Source organism: Paramormyrops kingsleyae, chromosome 6 (genome assembly GCF_048594095.1).
Source record: "Paramormyrops kingsleyae isolate MSU_618 chromosome 6, PKINGS_0.4, whole genome shotgun sequence".
NCBI lineage: Eukaryota > Metazoa > Chordata > Actinopteri > Osteoglossiformes > Mormyridae > Paramormyrops > Paramormyrops kingsleyae.
Window position 1 is genome coordinate 33,167,974 of NC_132802.1, and position 21,796 is coordinate 33,189,769.

The 21,796-nt window shown below is 48.6% G+C and overlaps 1 protein-coding gene and 1 long non-coding RNA gene across 4 annotated transcripts in view; one reads left to right on the top strand and one right to left on the bottom strand.

Moving 5' to 3' along the window:
- LOC111851192 (uncharacterized) overlaps positions 1-21,796 on the bottom strand; it is a 22,547-nt gene continuing 751 nt past the window's right edge. For 2 of the 3 annotated variants that reach the window (XR_011991992.1, XR_011991990.1), the window contains 3 exons: positions 18,091-21,729; positions 17,211-17,299; positions 1-391 (listed from right to left, as the gene is read on the bottom strand). This is a non-coding gene — a long non-coding RNA (uncharacterized lncRNA). The remainder of the gene's footprint in view (positions 392-17,210; positions 17,300-18,090; positions 21,730-21,796) is intronic. The other variant, XR_011991991.1, reaches the window with a different exon arrangement.
- LOC111851191 (phosphatidylinositol 4,5-bisphosphate 3-kinase catalytic subunit gamma isoform) overlaps positions 21,610-21,796 on the top strand; it is a 16,540-nt gene continuing 16,353 nt past the window's right edge. The window contains exon 1 of the mRNA XM_023825874.2: positions 21,610-21,761. The gene's annotated coding sequence lies outside the window, so the exon portion shown is untranslated. The remainder of the gene's footprint in view (positions 21,762-21,796) is intronic.

The window sequence follows — 21,796 nt, forward strand, 5'->3', positions numbered from 1 at the left end:
ATTACATTGTCCCAAAGCACTTTACAGCATCCCCACCCAAAGCCCCCAGTGAGTAAGCCATAGGCGACAGTGGCAAGGAAAAACTCCCTAGAAGGAAGAAACCTTGGGAGGGACCAGACTCAAAGGGGGAGCCCATCCTCCAGGGGCCGGCAGGGATAGTCAAATACAGTTAAATCTGAAACACAAACGGGGAGCAGGGGGGAGATGACAAGCCGGTGCCACCACTCCCTCCAATCGCCAGGCAGCCAGAAGGCAGGGAGCGGGTCAAACAAGGAAGATGACACAGGCAGAACGGCGAGCTGGATGCACGGTCATGATTGGTAGTGGCGACGTCACATGTTGCAGGGTGTGCTGGACATCTTGATAGATTGAGGGCTCCAGGCAGCACCCCCTAGGAGAAGGTGGTGGAAATAAATGCAATTAGTCAAAGTAAGGGAGACTATAGGCAGTGCTAAAAGTTAGATGAGTGCAATATCAAGTGCAATGCTCCGGCAGATATGGCTATGGCAGCATAAGTAGGAGGGAGAGGCAGGTGGGAATGCAGGCATGGGGAGTCCCTGAAATGTCAGCACTCCAATCCCACAAGCGATTGTGAAGCTAGAGTGACAACACTGTCAATTCAGTTTATCCAAAGCCAATGGCACCGATCCCCACCCAGCTCTACACCTCACACTATAGGTTTAACTGGGAGTGAGAAGCTAGCTAGAGCTAGAACTAGTGTCCCTATAAGCTAAACTAAACAGGTGTGTTTTTAGTCTAGAATTGAATATTGAAAGTGAGCCTGAAACCCGCACATCCGGTGGAAGACCGTTCCACAACTGAGGAGCTCTATAGGAGAAAGCTCTGCAGCCTGCTGTAGATCTTTCTACCCTAGGTACTAACAGATATCCCGCACCTTGAGATCGAAGCAAGCGTGGGGGATTGTATGTGGTCAGCAGATTATTAAGGTAGTCTGGTGCAAGGCCATTCAGTGCTTTATAGGTTAACAGCAGTATTTTATAGTCAATCCGAGACTTAACTGGTAACCAATGAAGGGAGGATAAGACTGGTGTGATGTGATAAAATTTTTTAGTGTTTGTGAGAACTCTGGCTGCCGCATTTTGTACCAGCTGAAGTTTATCTAAGGAACCAGACGGGCAACCAGAAAGGAGGGCATTACAGTAGTCTAGTCTGGTAGTTACGAAGGCATGTATTAATTTTTCTGCATCACGAAGTGAGAGCATCTTACGAAGCTTGGCTATGTTTCGTAGATGATAAAACGCAGTTCTAGTAATACTTCTTATGTGAGCATCAAAACATAGCTCTGAATCTACTAGAAGACCAAGATTTCTAACCACTGTGTTAGGTTGTGTAGGAAGGCCACTAATGCTGAGGTGGTGAAACTTATTTCTTGCAGCTTTGGGACCAATCACCAGTACTTCTGTTTTTTCTGTTTTTAACATTAGAAAATTTTTTGCCATCCAGCACCGAATATCTAACAGACAATCTTCTAACCGAGATAGGAGTGATGTATCATCAGGGTTAACAGATATACAGATCCAGCCACTTAAAATTTCCCCTCCAGTCTGGCTGGCAGCCAAATCCCAGCCAAGTTCCTTCCAAATACCAGCCGGAAGCTAGAGCCCCCCTTCTTCTAGGGGTGGGCCTATATTTGACTATAAACCCGCCCATTCATTCACTTGCAGGGTGATACCATCAGATGGCACTGTCTTTACAAAAACTTTACTTTTCTTTTTACAGGGTTAAATGATTGAATGGTCTTTGCTATGACTTAAAAAAGCTCATTTTTGTTTTAATTTATTTTATTTACTTATTTTATTTTATTTTAATATGCTTTATTGGTTTGTTTATTGTCTATTCTTATTTATCCTTTGTACAGCACTTTCGTCCTACAGTATATTGATTTGTTTTAAAGTGCTTTATTTTAAGCATAGTCCACAAATTTTCAATAGGGTTCAGTTTGTTGGCTTTGGGAAGGCTGTTCTGATGTGTGTTGTGATCATTGTCCCTGTATCAACTGTCCAGCCATTGATTGTTGATACTGTAACTGTTGATTGATTAAAGAATTTGTAGGTGATTGGGAGTTCATGATCCTCACCCGCTGCAGCAATCAGAATCAGAATCAGAATCAGCTTTTATTCGCCAAATGTGCTGGGGCACACAAGGAATTAGTTTCCCGCAGTTTGATACTCTCGTACACAAACAATAAGTTAGAGCTGGGCGATAAATCAATTTAATTGATTAATTCGAATTTACAGTTCAGGACGATGTGTTTTCATGAAATCGATTTTATTACTTTTTTTACACACAAGCGCCAAATGCGGAACTAATGCGATGCACCATTCCTCACGGGTAAATTAACACTGTAGCAGATTCACTAACAACATGGCAATGACAGGGGAAAAGATGGCACTTGTGCCCAAAGAAAGGTGTTGCTACTTCTGTAATATGGAATTGTAATATAATATGTCAAACCCAATGGCATAAAGTATTTACTTAATACTTAGCTGACATGATAAAATTATGTGTTTTTTTTCTATTATTATTACAATATTACTTATTACTTTTATTTATAAGTTTGAGGGTGTATTGTGTTGTTGCCAGTTTTAAAATAAGCTATAGAGAAACCTTTCTAAAAGTGTTCACAATAATAACTGACAGTTTATTGATCCCCGTGGGGAAATTGTGTTTATGCCTCCCTCAACTTGATCTTTGAAGAATAAGTTGTCTGTGAAGGCCACCTGTTGGGGCCTTGCTCAAGGAGCTGCAGACATGCTGAGGCTGGGCTTGAACCAGTGACCTTCTGATTACAAGCACACAGCTTAGCCCACTGAGCCACACACTGCCCCTAAAGGTGTTGTCTAAAGTAAAAAAAGCTAAATAAAGTAGTTTGATTTTGTGTAGGGGAGGGGAGAATCGATTGAAATCGGAAATCAGATTTTTTGTGAAAAAATCTGAGATTTTATTTTTAGGCCATATCACCCAGCTCTACAATAAGTGACAATATAAAAACAAAATACCCTATACAAGAAATACTGTACAAATACAGTACAATACAATACACATACAATACAAATGTGAAAAATTATAAATATTATAAATATACACAGGTGAGTAACACTGTGCAATTTTAAGGTGCGAGGTACAGTGTAAACAGTTTTTGTAAACAGATCTGTAGCGCCTGCCAGAGGGGGGTAGCTGGAGAAGATTGTGTCCAGGATGTGACGGATCTGAAATGATTTTAACTGCTCGTTAAAATCTATGCTCGCTTAGCCGAACTAAAGTCCACAAACAGGATCCTGGCATAAGTTCCTGGATGGTCCAGATGTTGCAGGATATAATGCAGCCCCATATTCACTGCATCATCCACCGACCTGTTTGCCCGATAGGCAAACTGCAGGGGGTACAGCTGGTGTCCTGTAATGTCCTTTAGATGGGCTAAAACCAGGCGTTCAAAGGATTTCATGACCACAGACGTCAAGGCAACAGGTCTGTAGTCATTCAGTCCTGTAATGGTGGGTTTTTTGGGGACCGTGATAATGGTGGAGCGTTTGAAGCAGGAGGGAACTACACACAACTCCAGAAATCTATTGAAGATGCGGGTGAAGATGGGAGCCAGCTGATCAGCACAGGTTTTGAGGCAGGAGGGGGAAACACCGTTTGGTCCCGGGGCCTTCTTGGTTTTCTGTTTCTGGAACAGCCGGCTCACTTCCGCTTCGTGTATTCTGAGTTCCAGGGGGGAGGATAGGGGGGTGAGAGGTGTGATGGGGGTTATTGTCTCTGGAGTGGGGTGGATGGGGAGTGTGAATCTGTTTATCTCAAACCTGCAGTAGAAGTTGTTCAGCTCGTCTGCCAGGTCTTTGTTTGCTTCAGCGGGGGGTAGGGGTCGTCTGTTGCTGGTGATATCTCGCAGGCCTCTCCACACTGATGCAGGGTCATTGGCTGAGAACCGTTCTTTCAGCTTCTCAGAGTAGCTTCTTTTTGCCACTTTGATCTCCCTGGTCAGCGTGTTCCTGGCCTGCCTGTACAGGGCCCTGTCACCACTTCTGTAGGCATCCTCCTTGGCCTGGTGAAGATGTTGCAGTTTGGGAGTGAACCATGGTTTATTGTTGTTGTATGTGCAGAAGGTCTTGGTCGGGACACACATATCTTCACAAAAACTGATGTATGATGTCACAGTGTCTGTCAGCTCATCCAGATTATCAGATGCAGCTTCAAGGACAGTCCAATTAGTGCAGTCAAAACAGTCTTGCAGTTCCTGCTTTGCTGCATTGGTCCACTTCTTCACAGTTTTGACTACAGGCTTGGCACGTTTAAGCTGTTGCCTGTAAATTGGAATAAGATGGACCATACAGTGATCAGAATGTCCTAAAGCTGCCCGGGGGACAGAGCGATAGGCATGTTTTAAAATGGTGTAACAGAGGTCCAGTGTGATGTTGTCCCTGGTGGGGCAGTCGATATGCTGTCTGTGTTTAGGAAGTTCCTGGTGTAGATTCACTCTGTTAAAATCACCAAGGACAATAAAAGGGAATAGGGATATTTTCTTTCCAGGGGGGGTGATCTGGTCGGCCAGCGTGCATTTACATCTGAAGCTCATTTACATCTGAATGTTGGTGGTGCTGATAGACTATGAGAATTGTATGCTTTGAACTCTCCAGTGCTTTTTTAATACCATTCAGTGACTGATGTTGGGAAGACAATGGATATTTACTGTACACCTCCATGTTTCCTGGATTACTGACCCCAAGTCATTTCTGCTACATGGCTTTACACTGTACAATATTTATATTTACATTTAAAGCATTTAGCAGACTTATCCAAAGCAACGTACAAGGTATCAAGGTACAATAAGCTGGGTTTAGAGGAGCTTACAGTTTTGATGGCGAGTCCGGCTCTGTGATGGAGGGATGTTAAAGTGTTTTCTGTCTTGTGATTTCTTCTATTTCAGGGGCTTCTGGTGTGTTTAGCCGTTTAGATGGTGGACCAGACTTCACGAAATAGCGTTTCTAATGTGACTAGCCTTTTTCTGCGTATTGAAACTTTTCAGAAATGCAAGACTTTGCCAGTGCTTTTGTTCACCACCCGAGCGTATAGTCGTGAACAGATGTGAAATTTTGGCCAACTTTTTCATTGAAATTCGATTTGTATGTGTTCAGAAAAATTTGTGATCAGAGGCTTTAAAAGTGTTTATCCAAATAGGGACCTCAAAAAATGTCCCCAAAAGTAGGAAAATTTCAGGTTTTACTACACTTTGGGGGCAATTTGGTCCTCAAATGTGATCTATGCAAACCCACACACAAACACACACATACTACCAGTCAAAAGAGATGTTAATGACTTTCACACATTCAGTTGACCCCCCACCCCCAGCCCCCAGCCCCAGCCCCCAGCCCCAGCCCCCAGCCCCCAGCCCCCAGCCCCACCACTTTTCTTGTGCTTGTGGGCAGTTCCTTGCTCAGGGTATTTGCTATGGTGAACTTTCATGCAAAAAACATTTGCACTTTCAGGGTCCCTGTGTGGCTCAGTGGGCTAAGCCTGTGTGCTTGTGTTCCCTGGGTCACTGGTTCAAACCCAGCCTCAGCATGTCAGTCATGACTATACAGTGTATAAATGTTTTTGGTAGACGATCATACTTTTTTTCCACTATAGTCTTCTGGTTTCTAATTTACATGCCAACAACAGTTTTGACTGGTAGTGTGTAATGACTGTTTAGTAGTGTTTATTTAACCGACTGGCTTGATAGTCAGAATATGGAATAGTCTTCCTGATAACATAGTTCAAGCTGAATCCTTGAGTTTCTTTAAATCAGAGCTAGATAAGATTTTAACAACTCTGAGCTATTAGTTAAGTTCTCCCCAAGCGAGCTTGATGGGCCGAATGGCCTCCTCTCATTTGTATAGTTCTTATGTTCTTATGATCTGAAAGCAGTGTTTCTTATGTTAAAAAAATAACCTCACCTTGACCGCTTCAAACATCTGTCTCATCTGTCTCATTGTTTCATTGTGGCCAAGCAGAGAAGTTAATGACACATTCACACATCACCCCCCCCCCCCCCCCGTGGATGTGCAGCCACCAGCAGCCTATCCGGCTGTTAGCCAGACAGAAAGAAAGAACACACCTTTATTCTCCACAGTCAACCTCATTACTTTGTTTAGACCTGTAATTAGTCTGTCACACACATCTTGGGTCACTCTCTTCTCCCAAAATAACTCTTGGACATGCTGCTGCTTTGTACCTGGCTTGGCCTCCTTGCGCATGAAATCTTTCATCTTGTGCCAAACAAGCTTAATGGGCTTCAAATCTGATTAATTTTCATATACCTCTCATTGCTTGACAATATCAGTCTTAATACTTTGTTTAGGCCTGTAATTATTGTATTGGACATATCTTGGGACCGCCTCATCTCCAAAGAGGGAAGTAAAATAAAATTGTAATTTCATCAATAAACTGACTAAAAACACATTTTGACAGTTTTAGGCCATCTTTGCCTCACAACAGAAACTATTTCTAAATTTCACAGGCCATTTATTGCAGTGTAGTAAGTTTATTAATGAAATTGGAATTTTGTTTAAATATAGGGAAATTGTACTTGCTTAGATTTTCATTTTTTGCAGTGGAGTTACAATACCTGATTCAGGTATCTTACCTGATTTCAGGTAAGTCACTTCAGATTACTGCTCTCCCTGGTGGATGGATAGATCATTGCAAGTACTTTACACACAGAGAGTTGAGGGGTGGATCATGCCGGCCCCCTTTTTCATTACATCATCGTGGGGGATCTCATTACAGTCAAGGACCAGCCAAGAGCCAGTCAAGGTCCTGTCAAGGACCTGTCATGGAAAGTGGGGAAATTTTAAGCGGCTGGATCTGTACACTCACCTAAAGGATTATTAGGAACACCTGTTCAATTTCTCATTAATGCAATTATCTAATCAACCAATCACATGGCAGTTGCTTCAATGCATTTAGAGGTGTGGTCCTGGTCAAGACAATCTCCTGAACTCCAAACTGAATGTCAGAATGGGAAAGAAAGGTGATTTAAGCAATTTTGAGCGTGGCATGGTTGTTGGTGCCAGACGGGCCGGTCTGAGTATTTCACAATCTGCTCAGTTACTGGGATTTTCACACACAACCATTTCTAGGGTTTACAAAGAATGGCAAAGGGAAAAACATCCAGTATGCGGCAGTCCTGTGGGCGAAAATGCCTTGTTGATGCTAGAGGTCAGAGGAGAATGGACCGACTGATTCAAGCTGATAGAAGAGCAACTTTGACTGAAATAACCACTCGTTACAACCGAGGTATGCAGCAAAGCATTTGTGAAGCCACAACACGCACAACCTTGAGGCGGATGGGCTACAACAGCAGAAGACCCCACCGGGTACCACTCATCTCCACTACAAATAGGAAAAAGAGGCAACAATTTGCACGAGCTCACCAAAATTGGACAGTTGAAGACTGGAAAAATGTTGCCTGGTCTGATGAGTCTCGATTTCTGTTGAGACATTTAAATGGTAGAGTCAGAATTTGGCATAAACAGAATGAGAACATGGATCCATCATGCCTTGTTACCACTGTGCAGGCTGGTGGTGGTGGTGTAATGGTGTGGGGGATGTTTTCTTGGCACACTTTAGGCCCCTTAGTACCAATTGGGCATCGTTTAAATGCCACGGCCTACCTGACCATTGTTTCTGACCATGTCCATCCCTTTATGACCACCATGTACCCATCCTCTGATGGCTTCTTCCAGCAGGATAATGCACCATGTCACAAAGCTCGAATCATTTCAAATTGGTTTCTTGAACATGACAATGAGTTCACTGTACTAAAATGGCCCCCACAGTCACAAGATCTCAACCCAGTAGAGCATCTTTGGGATGTGGTGGAACGGGAGCTTCGTGCCCTGGATGTGCATCCCACAAATCTCCATCAACTGCAAGATGCTATCCTATCAATATGGGCCAACATTTCTAAAGAATGCTTTCAGCACCTTGTTGAATCAATGCCACGTAGAATTAAGGCAGTTCTGAAGGCGAAAGTGGGTCAAACACCGTATTAATATGGTGTTCCTAATAATCCTTTAGGTAAGTGTATATAACTGTGTATCATCTGCATAACAATGAAACCCAACACCATGTTTTCTAATAATGTTACCAAGCGGTAGCATGTATAGGGTAAAGCTAGAGTGACAGCAGTAGTGGGCCCAGTACTGATCCCTGTGGGACACCGTATGTGACTTTGGTGGCCTTGGATGATTCGTTGTTCACATGTGCATACTGATAGCGATCAGTTAAATATGAGCGGAACCAAGAGAGTGCTGTCCCTGTAATGCCAACTACACCTTCTAACCGGTCCAAGAGTATATTATGGTCCACAGTATCAAATGCTGCAGTTAAATCTAGTAATACCAACAGCGATATCAAGCCACGGTCAGAAGCCATAAGTAAATCATTCATTACTTTGACTAGAGCAGTTTCTGTGCTATGGTTTGGTCTAAAGCCAGACTGATATAATTCATTAGTATTATTTTTTTGTAGGAAAGAAGACAACTGACGAACTACAACCTTTTCCATGATCTTTGAAATGAAAGGAAGATTTGAGATTGGTCTATAGTTTCCTAAAACACTAGGTTCAAGATTTGGTTTCTTTAGAACGAGTCTAATAACAGCCAATTTAAAAGGTTTAGGAACATATCCAAGCTTAAGAGAAGAGTTTAACACATTTAACAGGGTATTGCTAATCTGTGGTGCGATTTCCTTGAAAGATTTTTTTAGGAATTGGGTCTATGAGGCTTGTAGAGGATTTACAGGAGGAAATTAAGCTCAGGAGTTCTGGGTGTTTTATAGGAATGAAAGATTCAAAAGTCTCATTATTGATAGGCTTAAGACTAGCAGGAGTCTGGCAGTCATAGGTAGCTAAGGACGTGCACTGGATGGTCTGTCTAATCTTAGTTATTTTACCATTAAAGAATGTAATAAAGTCATTACTCTTAAGAGATTGTGGGACTTGCGAGTTTAATGGAGAATTCTGTGTTAACCTAGCCACGGATTCAAATAGGAATTTTGGATTGTTTTTGTTCCCGTCTATTAATCTGGAGAGATACACAGACCTAGCAGTCACTAGTGCTTGTCTGTATTTAGACAGGCTCTCTTTCCATGCAGATTTGAAAACTTCTAGTTCAGTTGAGCGCCATTTGCGCTCTAGCTTGCGTGATGCCTGTTTGAGTTCACGTGTATGATCAGAGTACCAGGGGGCAGGTTTCTTATCTCTATCCTTTATCTTCTTAAGTGGAGCTACAAGATCTAGTGTGCTACGAAGGGATTTATCCATGTTTGCAGTCGCCTGTTCAAGTTCATTTATACACAATGCTTCAGATGTAAGGCTGAAGGACTGTGGAAGTTGTTTCATAAATGTTGTTGTAGTTAGTGAGGCAATGGAACGTCTGATTCTGTACTTTGGAGCTGCGGTCAACGGGAGGCTATACTGGATTTCAAACGTTAACAAGTAATGATCAGAGAGCAGAGGACTCTGAGGCATAATACTGTAGATACATGTTCCACCAAGATGCTATGACTAATAATCAAATCAAGGGTATGGTTACAGGCATGAGTAGGCCCGACTACATTCTGACATACACCTAGAGAGTCAAGAAAAGCTGTGAATGCTATTTTTAAAGGATCACTATCTTTCTCCATATGAATGTTAAAATCACCCACAATAACAGCTTTGTCAGTACTGACCACCAGGTTAGTTAAAAAATCAGCAAACTCCTTAAGAAAATTACTGTACGGCCCAGGTGGTCTATAAACAATAACAATGGTGATTTGGGGTGAAGAGCAAGAAAGAGATGAGCCAGCATGAGTATAAGCAGACTCTGGCCGAGAAACGCCGTTGGCGTTCAGCTGGAGAAAGACGGGCCCGGTCGACCTGCATCGGCTCAGATCCGGCATCGATGGGGTTAACTGGGCTGGACAATGGAGTGCGCGGAACCGCCTCCGGTAGGCGACGCTGACGAATCCGTGTGTCTACCCGTAGGGCGACATCCGTCAGTGCAGACAAGGAGTCCGGTAGTTCCCGTGCCATGAGCTCGTCCTTAATGTCCTCCGCCAAGCCGTTGTAATAGGCGTTGAATAAAGCCTGCGTTCCCCAGCCGCAGGACATCGCAAGGGTCTGGAACTGGATGGTGTAATCTGACACCGTGTAATGACCCTGGCGAAGCCGCAAGAGTTCACGCGCTGCCTCTCGTCCCTGTGTCGAGCGGTCGAAAGCGCGCTTCATCTCCTCCTGGAAACGGGCATGAGAGTGACAGAATGACGCATCGGCCTCCCAAGCAGCCGTAGCCCATTCTCTCGCAGAGCCGGTCAGAGCCATGATTATATAAGCCACCTTCGACCGCTCCGAAGGAAACGCGGAGGGCTGCAACTCAAACGCGAGGGAGCACTGCGATAAAAAGGCTCTACACGAACCCGATTCCCCATTATAATGACCAGGAGGCTGTATACGAGGTTCGCTAGAAGCGGTCGACGGAGCGGTCGATCGCGTCTCCTGCAAGCGCTGTACCTCCGTTGCCAGCGCTGTCAAGCCCGCATGGAGGGAGTCCAAAGAGTCCCCCACAGCACCGACCTCTGTCTGCTGATGGCTCAGAATGGAGCCCTGCCTGGTCAGGGCATCGGCCAGCTGCTGGATGCTCACCGGGTCCGCTGGGTCCATCTTCCTCTGGCGAGATCTTTCTGTGAGGGTATCGGTAGGGAACCAAGAGGACACTGGCGCGGAAACCGGTGCAAGGAGCTTTTAATAGAGCAAGACAAAGACAAGTCCAAAAACCGAGAGGTCTTCTGGCGAACGTCTCGCTCGGAAACGAGGTAAGGAGCAGGCGGAATCGATGTCGTGGGACGGGCTGGGGTCGGGCGATGTGCGGAATCGGTCTTGGGGCTGGGCTGGTCTCGTAGTTGGTAAACAGGCGAAGGTCAGGCGATCGGCGTCGGGCATCAAGGGCTAGGACAGAAAATCGGGGTCTAAATGGTAGAGCAAAAATGTTCAGAAAACACGAAGAGGCAGAAAACCAGAAAACACTTGAACTCTGGAATATTCCTAGAAGATCTCGCATCAGGGTGCAAGAGCGGATGGCTGATATAGTCCTTCCCTTCCGGACATAAGCAGCAACAGCTGGTGGTGGGTGGATCTACCGAGAACCGGAGAAACCGGACTGCCCGGTATAGTGGCGTCTGACTGAAAGATCAAAACAACGGGGAGGGCAGGAGCGAGGAATCCCCGATGGCGTGGTTGTCGTGACGTCAGTCGGGGACTCCCCGGGGTCGATCCGTGACAGTACCCCCCCCCCTGACGACCGCCACCAGGCGGAGGGCCAAGCCCCCCATCAGGATGGTCCCACCGGAAATCAGCGACGAGGGAGGGGTCCAGTATGTGCCGAGCCGGCACCCAAGAGCGCTCCTCCGGACCGTACCCCTCCCAATCCACCAAGTACTGCAGGCCACGACCTCGGCGACGAGCAGCCAGCAGGCGACGCACTGTAAAAACCTCTCCGCCACCCAGGACCCTTGGCGGCGGAGGAGGAAGAGCAGGAGAGGCCAGGGGGCTGACAGCATGAGGTTTCAGCAGGGAGACATGGAAAGTGGGGTGGATCCTACGCATAGCAGCCGGGAGCCAAAGTCGTACGGCAGAGGGATTAATGATCTTCGTAATAGGGAAAGGTCCCACGAAGCGTGGAGCCAACTTCCGGGACTCCACGTGCAAGGGAAGATCCCTGGCGTTCAGCCAGACCCGTTGCCTAACCCGCAAGGAAGGTGCCCGGGACCAACGTCGGTTGGCGTACCTCTCCATCCGGGCCCTGGAGCATAGTAAGGATGTCCTGGCCATCCTCCAGGTGCGATGGCAACGGCGTAAAAGCTGGTGCACTGAAGGAACCGTGACGTCTGTCTCCAGGGATGGGAACAAAGGCGGTTGGTACCCTAAACAGGAGTGGAAGGGAGAAAGGCCAGTAGAGGAGACCGGCAACGAATTATGGGCGTATTCCGCCCAGGACAGGTAGGAACTCCACGTGGCGGGGTTGTGGGAGGCCAGACAACGTAGCATCCGTTCCAGGTCCTGATTGAGCCGTTCCGTCTGACCATTCGACTGGGGATGGAAACCAGAGGACAGGCTCGCTGTGGCTCCAAGCCGCCTGCAAAACTCCCTCCAAAAACGAGAAACGAATTATGGCCCTCTGTTGGACACGATATCCGTAGGCAACCCATGGAGTCGAAACACGTGATCGATCAGAAGTTGCGCCGTCCCCTTAGCAGAGGGCAATCCAGGAATGGGGATGAAATGGGCTGCCTTAGAGAACCGGTCCACCACGTTAAGAACCCCAGTGTATCCCCGGGAGAGGGGAAGACCGGTCACGAAATCCACCGCCAAATGAGACCAGGGTCGTCTGGGGATGGGGAGAGGCTGTAAGAACCCTGTTGGGGCTCGCGAAGGGTTCTTATTCCGGGCACAGGTCTCACATGCGGCCACAAAACAGCGAATGTCCTGGCGCATGGATGGCCACCAAAACCAAAGCCCAATTAGAGCCTGAGTGCGGTGAACCCCTGGATGACAGGCCAGGAGAGAGGAGTGTCCCCATTGAAGGACTCGGGAGCGCAAAAACTCAGGTACGAACAAACACGCCGAAGGACACCCCTCTGGTGCTTTGACGAGTGGTTGGACCGCCCGGACTGCTTCCTCGATCCCCCACGTGACGGCTCCCACAAAGCATGCCGTAGGCAGAACGCGGCTGGTCCTCTCCTCCACCTCACCCGCTTCGTGCTGACGGGACAGGGCGTCCGGTTTGCCGTTCTTGGAGCCGGGCCTGTAGGTGATATGAAAGTGGAAGCGGTTGAAGAACATGAACCATCTAGCTTGGCGGGCGTTGAGTCGGCGAGCGGACCGCAGGTACTCCAAGTTCTTATGGTCGGTTAGGATCAGAAAAGGGGCGGAGGTGCCCTCCAGCCACTGTCTCCATTCCTCCAACGCAAGCTTGATGGCAAGCAACTCCCGTTCCCCAATGTTGTAGTTCCTCTCCGCAGGGGTGAGCTTCCGGGAGAAAAAGGCACAGGGATGCTGTTTGTTGTCCGTGAGGGAGCGCTGGGATAACACCGCCCCAACCCCGGTTCCTGAGGCATCCACCTCCACTATGAACTGCAGCGATGGGTCGGGCACCTGTAGTACTGGGGCAGAGGTGAAACGGTCACGGAGGTCGACAAAAGCCCTCTGGGCCTCCTCTGTCCACTGAAACAACACCTTGGAAGAGGTCAGAGCCGTAAGGGAAGCAGCCACAGCGCTGTAACCCCGGATAAAACGACGGTAGAAGTTCACAAAGCCCAGGAAGCGTTGCAGCTCCTTCCGAGACTTCGGCTGTGGCCACGGCCCTGACTTTCTCGGGATCCATCTGGATGGAACCTTCTGCAAGGATGAAGCCCAGGAAAGAGATAGTGTCTCTATGGAACTCGCATTTCTCAGCCTTGAGGAATAACCTATGGGACAGGAGACGCTGAAGAACGGCCCGCACATGCTGCACATGGTCCTGCTCATTCTGCGAAAAAATCAAGATGTCGTCCAGGTACACAAAGACAAACTTATTTAGCATATCTCGAAGGACATCATTTATCAAGGCCTGGAACACTGCTGGAGAGTTAGTTAGCCCAAAGGGCATCACAAGGTACTCATAGTGACCAGTAGGGGTGTTGAAGGCTGTCTTCCATTCATCCCCCTCCCGGATCCTTACCAAGTGGTAGGCATTACGGAGATCCAACTTGGTGAAGACCTTGGACCCCTGGATGAGGTCCAGGACAGAGGACAGTAAAGGCAGAGGGTACCGATTCCTAACGGTGATCTCGTTAAGACCCCTATAATCAATACAAGGATGAAGAGAGCCGTCCTTCTTTCCAACAAAAAAGAAACTAGCCCCAGCTGGGGAGGAGGAGGGCCGGATGATGCCCGTAGCCAAAGCACCGTTGATATATTCCTCCATAGCCCTTCTCTCGGGGCCTGATATGGAATAGAGACGACCCCTGGGGGGAGAGGTCCCGGGCAGCAGATCGATCGCACAATCATACGGCCGATGCGGCGGAAGAGATGCGGCCCGGGACTTACTGAATGCGTGCTTCAGGTCGTGGTACTCCGCCGGAACACCAGACATATCCGGGGCCTCCTCCATCGGTGTAGGAACCTCACGGGGTCGACCAGAATGTAGACACTGGGAGAAACAAAACGGACTCCATGCAATTACGGTGCCCCTCTCCCAGTCAATGTGAGGGTTATGTCGAACCAGCCAAGGATGCCCCAACACCAGGGGTGCCTGGGGTGAGTCAATCAGAAAAAGAGAAAGGGTCTCAACGTGAGCACCCCCTATCAACAAACTCACCGGAATGGTAACCCGAGAGATAATAGCCATTCTCCTTCCATCCAGGGCGTAGGCAGTCCGTGTCGTCTGGACGCGGGCGGTGGGTATACCCCACTGTTGAGTCAGTGTGGAGTCAATAAAGCTCTCATCTGCCCCGGAATCAATCAAAACAGCTAGTGACTGCTGAACGGACCCCCATGATAAGACGGCTGGAAGAAAAGTCTGCTGCACCGAAGAGGAGTTAACCGGAACCACACTCACCAGTACCCTCTTCCCTACTGGTGGGTGTGCCCTTTTACCGGACACCGGGCAACAAAATGACCTGCCTGTCCGCAGTATAAGCAGACTCTGGCCGAGAAACGCCGTTGGCGTTCAGCTGGAGAAAGACGGGCCCGGTCGACCTGCATCGGCTCAGATCCGGCGTCGATGGGGTTAACTGGGCTGGACAATGGAGTGCGCGGAACCGCCTCCGGTAGGCGACGCTGACGAATCCGTGTGTCTACCCGTAGGGCGACATCCGTCAGTGCAGACAAGGAGTCCGGTAGTTCCCGTGCCATGAGCTCGTCCTTAATGTCCTCCGCCAAGCCGTTGTAATAAGCGTCGAATAAAGCCTGCGTTCCCCAGCCGCAGGACATCGCAAGGGTCTGGAACTGGATGGTGTAATCTGACACCGTGTAATGACCCTGGCGAAGCCGCAAGAGTTCACGCGCTGCCTCTCGTCCCTGTGTCGAGCGGTCGAAAGCGCGTTTCATCTCCTCCTGGAAACGGGCATGAGAGTGACAGAATGACGCATCGGCCTCCCAAGCAGCCGTAGCCCATTCTCTCGCAGAGCCGGTCAGAGCCATGATTATATAAGCCACCTTCGACCGCTCCGAAGGAAACGCGGAGGGCTGCAACTCAAACGCGAGGGAGCACTGCGATAAAAAGGCTCTACACGAACCCGATTCCCCATTATAATGACCAGGAGGCTGTATACGAGGTTCGCTAGAAGCGGTCGACGGAGCGGTCGATCGCGTCTCCTGCAAGCGCTGTACCTCCGTTGCCAGCGCTGTCAAGCCCGCATGGAAGGAGTCCAAAGAGTCCCCCACAGCACCGACCTCTGTCTGCTGACGGCTCAGAATGGAGCCCTGCCTGGTCAGGGCATCGGCCAGCTGCTGGATGCTCACCGGGTCCGCTGGGTCCATCTTCCTCTGGCGAGATCTTTCTGTGAGGGTATCGGTAGGGAACCAAGAGGACACTGGCGCGGAAACCGGTGCAAGGAGCTTTTAATAGAGCAAGACAAAGACAAGTCCAAAAACCGAGAGGTCTTCTGGCGAACGTCTCGCTCGGAAACGAGGTAAGGAGCAGGCGGAATCGATGTCGTGGGACGGGCTGGGGTCGGGCGATGTGCGGAATCGGTCTTGGGGCTGGGCTGGTCTCGTAGTCGGTAAACAGGCGAAGGTCAGGCGATCGGCGTCGGGCATCAAGGGCTAGGACAGAAAATCGGGGTCTAAATGGTAGAGCAAAAATGGTCAGGAAACACGAAGAGGCAGAAAACCGGAAAACGCTTGAACTCTGGAATATTCCTAGAAGATCTCGCATCAGGGTGCAAGAGCGGACGGCTGATATAGTCCTTCCCTTCCGGACATAAGCAGCAACAGCTGGTGGTGGGTGGATCTACCGAGAACCGGAGAAACCGGACTGCCCGGTATAGTGGCGTCTGACTGAAAGATCAAAACAACGGGGAGGGCAGGAGCGAGGAATCCCCGATGGCGTGGTTGTCGTGACGTCAGTCGGAGACTCCCCGGGGTCGATCCGTGACAGAAACTAAGACCACATTTCTCAGTCACTCCTAGGCTGGATTGAAAAATTGCAGCAACACCACCACCTTTGCGATTTGGTCGAGGGTTATGCTTGTAACTGTATTCAGCTGGAATAGATTCATTCAGTGCCATGAATTCATTTGGTTTAAGCCAGGTCTCCGTGAGGCATATGGCACCAAGACAAAAATCAGTAATTATTTCATTTATTAATAGTGCCTTAGGAGCCAGTGATCTTACATTCATAAGTCCAAGTTTAAGTTTAAGCCCTGCATCACAGCTGTTTTCTAGTAACGGATTCATTGTAATTTTTATTAAGTTATTATGGCACACACAGCATAAGACCCCTTTGAAGCAAATGTGGGTCGCATCTGGCGGCTTGCAACTTTGCAAGAATGTGTCTATGTCTTGATTCCAGTCCATACACAATGGCAGAAGCTTCAGATGTCAGCTTTACTGCCCTCTCAACACTCTGAGAATGTGAGGGTAGATCTGGTAGCTTCAGCTGTGTGCCGTTCTCCAGTGCATCGTGAAGATCGCTGTCGGAGAAGCATCTTTCCTGCCTCTTGATCTACTGATCCCAACTGGAATTAACCTTTTGGTTCATGCTTTGCTCTCTGATCTCTCAAGTACTCTCTCTCCTCAAGTGAAACCTTCTTACTTGGAGGGTACAAGCTTTGAGTTTGACAATTTTCAATTGGGCATCTCACACATTTGTCATTGCAGGGTCGAATAGGTAGATGACAGGTGCACGCAGAAATGTCGAAAAGTTTGTCAAGGCTTTCCTCAAAATTTTTGTCTTCCAGTTGATCTTCTTCATCTTCTGGAAACAAGCTTTATCTATCTTCTTTACAATGTAATACTCATCATACAGTGGCAACCGTGGGTTGGGTGGGTTAGACGGAAATCTGACTCATTATCCTGAAAAAGTTTTTCCTTTTTTTCAACATGTGTAAGGTTTTTCTTTGTTACTATATATAAATCTATCAATCTCAGTCAGTCCAACATCATATTTACAAAATCAACCCACCTTAATATCCATCCATCCATCCATCATCATTTTCTATAACTGCTTGTCCTATCCAGGGTCATGGGGGGTCTGGATCTTGTCCCAGAAGGCTACAGGCACAATGCATGGAACAACCCAGAATGGGGCGCCAACCGATCAATGGCCCAAAATGGTATAGGTTATATAAAATGCAATTATCCATCCATCCAATCATCCATCCATCATCATTTTCTATAACTGCTTGTCATATCCAGGGTCATGGGGGGTCTGGAGCTTGTCCCAAAAGGCTACAGGCACAAGGCATGGAACAACCCAGAATGGGGCGCCAACCCATCAATGGCCCAAAATGGCATAGGTTATATAAAATGCAATTATCCATCCATCCATCCATCATCATTTTCTATAATTGCTTGTCATATCCAGGGTCATGGGGGGTCTGGAGCTTGTCCCAAAAGGCTACAGGCACAATGCATGGAACAACCCAGAATGGGGCGCCAACCCATCAATGGCCCAAAATGGTATAGGTTATATAAAATGCAATTATATAAAATGCAATTTAAAACAAATGTTATTATACTTCTGTCAGGGTCAGCACCCCTAGAACATAAGAACATAAGAAAATTACAAATGATAGGAGGCCATTCAGCCCATCAAGCTTATTTGGGGAGAACTTAACTAATAGCTCAGAGCTGATAAAATCTTATCTAGCTCTGATTTAAAGGAACCCAGGGTTTTAGCTTACGCTATACTAGCAGGAAGACTATTCCATACTCCAACTACATAATGTGTAAAGAAGTGCTTCCTCAAATTCATTTTAAAATGTTTCCCAATTATCTGTCTCCCTGCTCCTGCTTCCCCGGACACAATCATAACAGAATGACGGAACTCAAAGAAGACTCACCTCAGCGGGCCGAGAGACAACGCCTCGGTTTGCTTCAGGAGGTGGTGTATTTGCTAAACCAACCCGAGGTTCGGGAAGATCCTGTGGTGCTGGAATTAGCCAGTCGGAGCAGGACCCTCCTCAGTGGAAACAACAAACAAACAAATTTATTTTTGTATAGCGCATTATCACAACATTACATTGTCCCAAAGCGCTTTACAGCATCCCCACCCAAAGCCCCCAGTGAGTAAGCCATAGGCGACAGTGGCAAGGAAAAACTCCCTAGAAGGAAGAAACCTTGGGAGGGACCAGACTCAAAGGGGGAGCCCATCCTCCAGGGGCCGGCAGGGAGAGTCAAATACAGTTTAGTCTGAAACACAAACGGGGAGCAGGGGGGAGATGACAAGCCGGTGCCAACACTTCCTCCAATCGCCAGGCAGCCAGAAGGCAGGGAGCGGGTCATACAAGGAAGATGACACTGGCAGAACGGCGAGCTGGATGCACGGTCGTCATTGGCAGTGGCGACGTCACATGTTGCAGGGTGTGCTGGACATCTTGATAGATTGAAAGCTCCAGGTAGCACCACCCAGGAGAAGGTGGTGGAAATAAATGCAATTAGTCAAAGTAAGGGAGACTATAGGCAGTGCTAAAAGTTAGATGAGTGCAATATGAAGTGCAATGCTCCGGCAGATATGGCTATGGCAGCATAAGTAGGAGGGAGAGGCAGGTGGGAATGCAGGCATGGGGAGTCCCTGAAATGTCAGCACTCCAATCCCACAAGCAATTGTGAAGCTAGAGTGACAGCACTGTCAATTCAGTTTATCCAAAGCCAATGAACAAAAGACTCCGCCCGGTAACGTGTACCACATGAACAAGGTGCATGAAAACCTCCAGCAGCTGCTGCAGCACATGACTGAGAGGAGGACCCAGCTTATACCTCTCCACAGTAAGCTGGGCTCAAATCAGCCGTCAGATCTTCCTGAGATGCCTCGACCTCCGCTTATGACACCTGGCCGGAAGAAAAGGAAGAAGACCAGAGGAAGAACCAACGATCTTCCTAGGAGCCGTCTCTATCTCTGCTGTTTCATCCCTCTCTGCTGCCTGCCCTGCTGCTTATCGGGAGGAGCCCCTCCCGAGTTTGAACCCGGCAATGTTCATGCCGGAGGCTGCTGCCGCCACTCTGGAGTGCCTGCCCATGGCTACGCAGCCACGGTCAGCAGCGCATCCCTTTTCCGGGACTCACCTGGCTCTTAAAGGGGCCAAGTCTGTTTGGGACGCTATCCTGCGGGGTCCTGAAGGCTCTTAAAGGTGCAATGCCTGCTCCTAAGGTGCTAACTCTGGCTGCTATACCCGTCGTTCCTGACCTGCCTGTCGTTCCTTATCTGCCTGTGTTTGATGTACCTGACCTGCCTGCTGTTCCTGGCCTGCCTGACATTTTGGAGGTTCCAGAGCCTGCACCGCCGCTCGCAGAGACTCCTGCTGTGTCCGAGGCCCCTGCAGCACCCCCTGTGGTTCCGGTCCCGGCGGCTGATGTGCCACCCACAAGGGCTCCAGTCCTGCCGGCTGACGTGCCACCCACAGGGGCTCCGGCTCCGCCCGCACCCTATGCTCCAGCTCCAACCGCTACTGATGTCCCGGCCCCGCCCGCGACTGATGTTCCGGCTCCGCCTACAACTGATGTCCCGGCCCCGGCTCCGCCCGCGCCTGATGTCCTGGCCCCAGATCCGCCCGTCCCTGTTCTGCTCGTAGCGACTCCTGCTCTGCCCGACCTGGTTCCTGTCCCAACTCCCACATCACCAGTCCCTGTCGCTGAGGAGGTCCCAGACTGTCAGAACACCGCTACTTCCCCCTTGGGGGAAGAGGAGCTCAAATGGGATCCCTCAGGGATTTCCCTGATGGCCCCAATAGACCCCTAAAGGGGACTGACTCCTCCGCCATTACCCCAACGTGGGCGATCCCGGCCAGGACCCCACCTGTCGGTCTCCCGGAAAGGGAGAGGGCACTGATGCCAGAGTCATGTTCCACCCACCCTGCCCCCTGACTCGCCCTTGGTCTCCCTGGCTATGGCTCGAGGGGTACTTGTGGGTCCTCCGGCTCCGGCTGTTGCCTGCAGGTCCCTCTCCGATGGCTCGTCGACTGCCTTTGGCTCCGCCTTCAATGCCCCTTCGGTCGCCTACGGGTTCCCCTGCTTCGACTCCTTGGTTGCCTGCGGGTTCCCCTCCTCCGACTCGTCGGTCGGCTGCGCCTTCATCGGCTGTGGCTGCGCCGTCACCTGCGGCGGCTCCACCTCCCTCCTCGCCTGCAGCAGATTTCCCTCCGACTTCCTCCTTGCCTCCCCTAGTGGCCCCTCCGACTCCCTCCTCACCTCCTTCCCCTGTCTCTCCGTCCTCCGTCAGCCTCTTTGCCCCATATTAGGTCCCCTCCGACTCCAACCTTGCGGTCGCCTGCTGCCCCTGCAGCGGCCACCTCTCGCCCGCTGGGGTTCCTTCAAGCTCCCCGTTTTCCCCTGCCTTTCTCCTTCCAGCCTGCTCATCGTCCTTCTATGTCTCCTATTTTCACTCCTGGCCCTTTCGTTCCTCCTGTGGGTGTTCTCCCTGTGTCTCCTTTTCTGGTGCCCCTCTGCCTATCTACGTTCCCTGTGGTCTGTCAGTGGTTGTCCTGTTTCTTGTCCCTGTGCCTGTTCTGCGTGTCCATCCTGTTTCCGGTACCCTATTAATGCTTTTGCTTTTGTCTTCCAGGTCCCGTGTCCCCAGTCCCGTCTCGTCCGTCGCCTCCCCTGAGGCGCGCCCGGAGTGTGCTCCTTTGGGGGGGGTTCTGTCATGACCTACAGTACTTGTACAATCCTTCCGTGTGTCACGCCCCCTCATTATCTTGTGTAAATTCCTGATTGTATTCAGCTTTCATGTTATTTCTGAGTAGTCCTGCATATGTAAGTCTGCGTTTCCCTAGTTCCCTCAATAAACCCCATTTCCCAATTACCCATCTCCCTGCTCCTGCTTACCCGGACACGATCATAACAATTTGTATGGAATTTGAATCAACCTATAACCCAAATTGATATTGAAATTATTTTTATTACACACTTGCAATAAAAGAAGTCGGACATTTCCTCCCTTTGGCTTATCATTAATAGACTGAACTTTTAAACATCAGTTTGTAATGTTTAATCCACTGAGAAACAGTCAACTCCATTTCAAGTGTAGAATTACCACTAGGCACAAAATGATCTCATATAGGGACTGTTTCATATTGAAGTCTGCAGCTAACTCTGTGGCTCTGCTCAGTTCTATCTTATAGTTACATATTTAAGTTGAATAAGTTGACATATAGCGTTAAATTTAAGGAAAATAAACACTATCAATGAATGTTATTTAATAATCATCCCTCTATTACGACATTGAGTTATGAGCCTATTTTTAAACTATTTAATTATTTAGATGAACTCCTCACAAGTCGGACTTCTCACATTTTGTCCCATTAACCCTTCTACTATACTAAAGAGGAAGTATAAGGGTAAAATTGTAGTTCCTTCTTGCCTCACCTTTCAGGTAAGCATGCACAAAGGAATGGGGAAGTAGAGATGAAAACGTTGTTCCTGCTAGACATTGCAGTCGATCTCAAAACGCTTTTAAGTTCACACAGCACCACCTAAACAGAAGACTTGGATGAGACAGAAACACAACATTAACACGGTAAGCACGTTTGATATAATGGCTTGTAATAACTT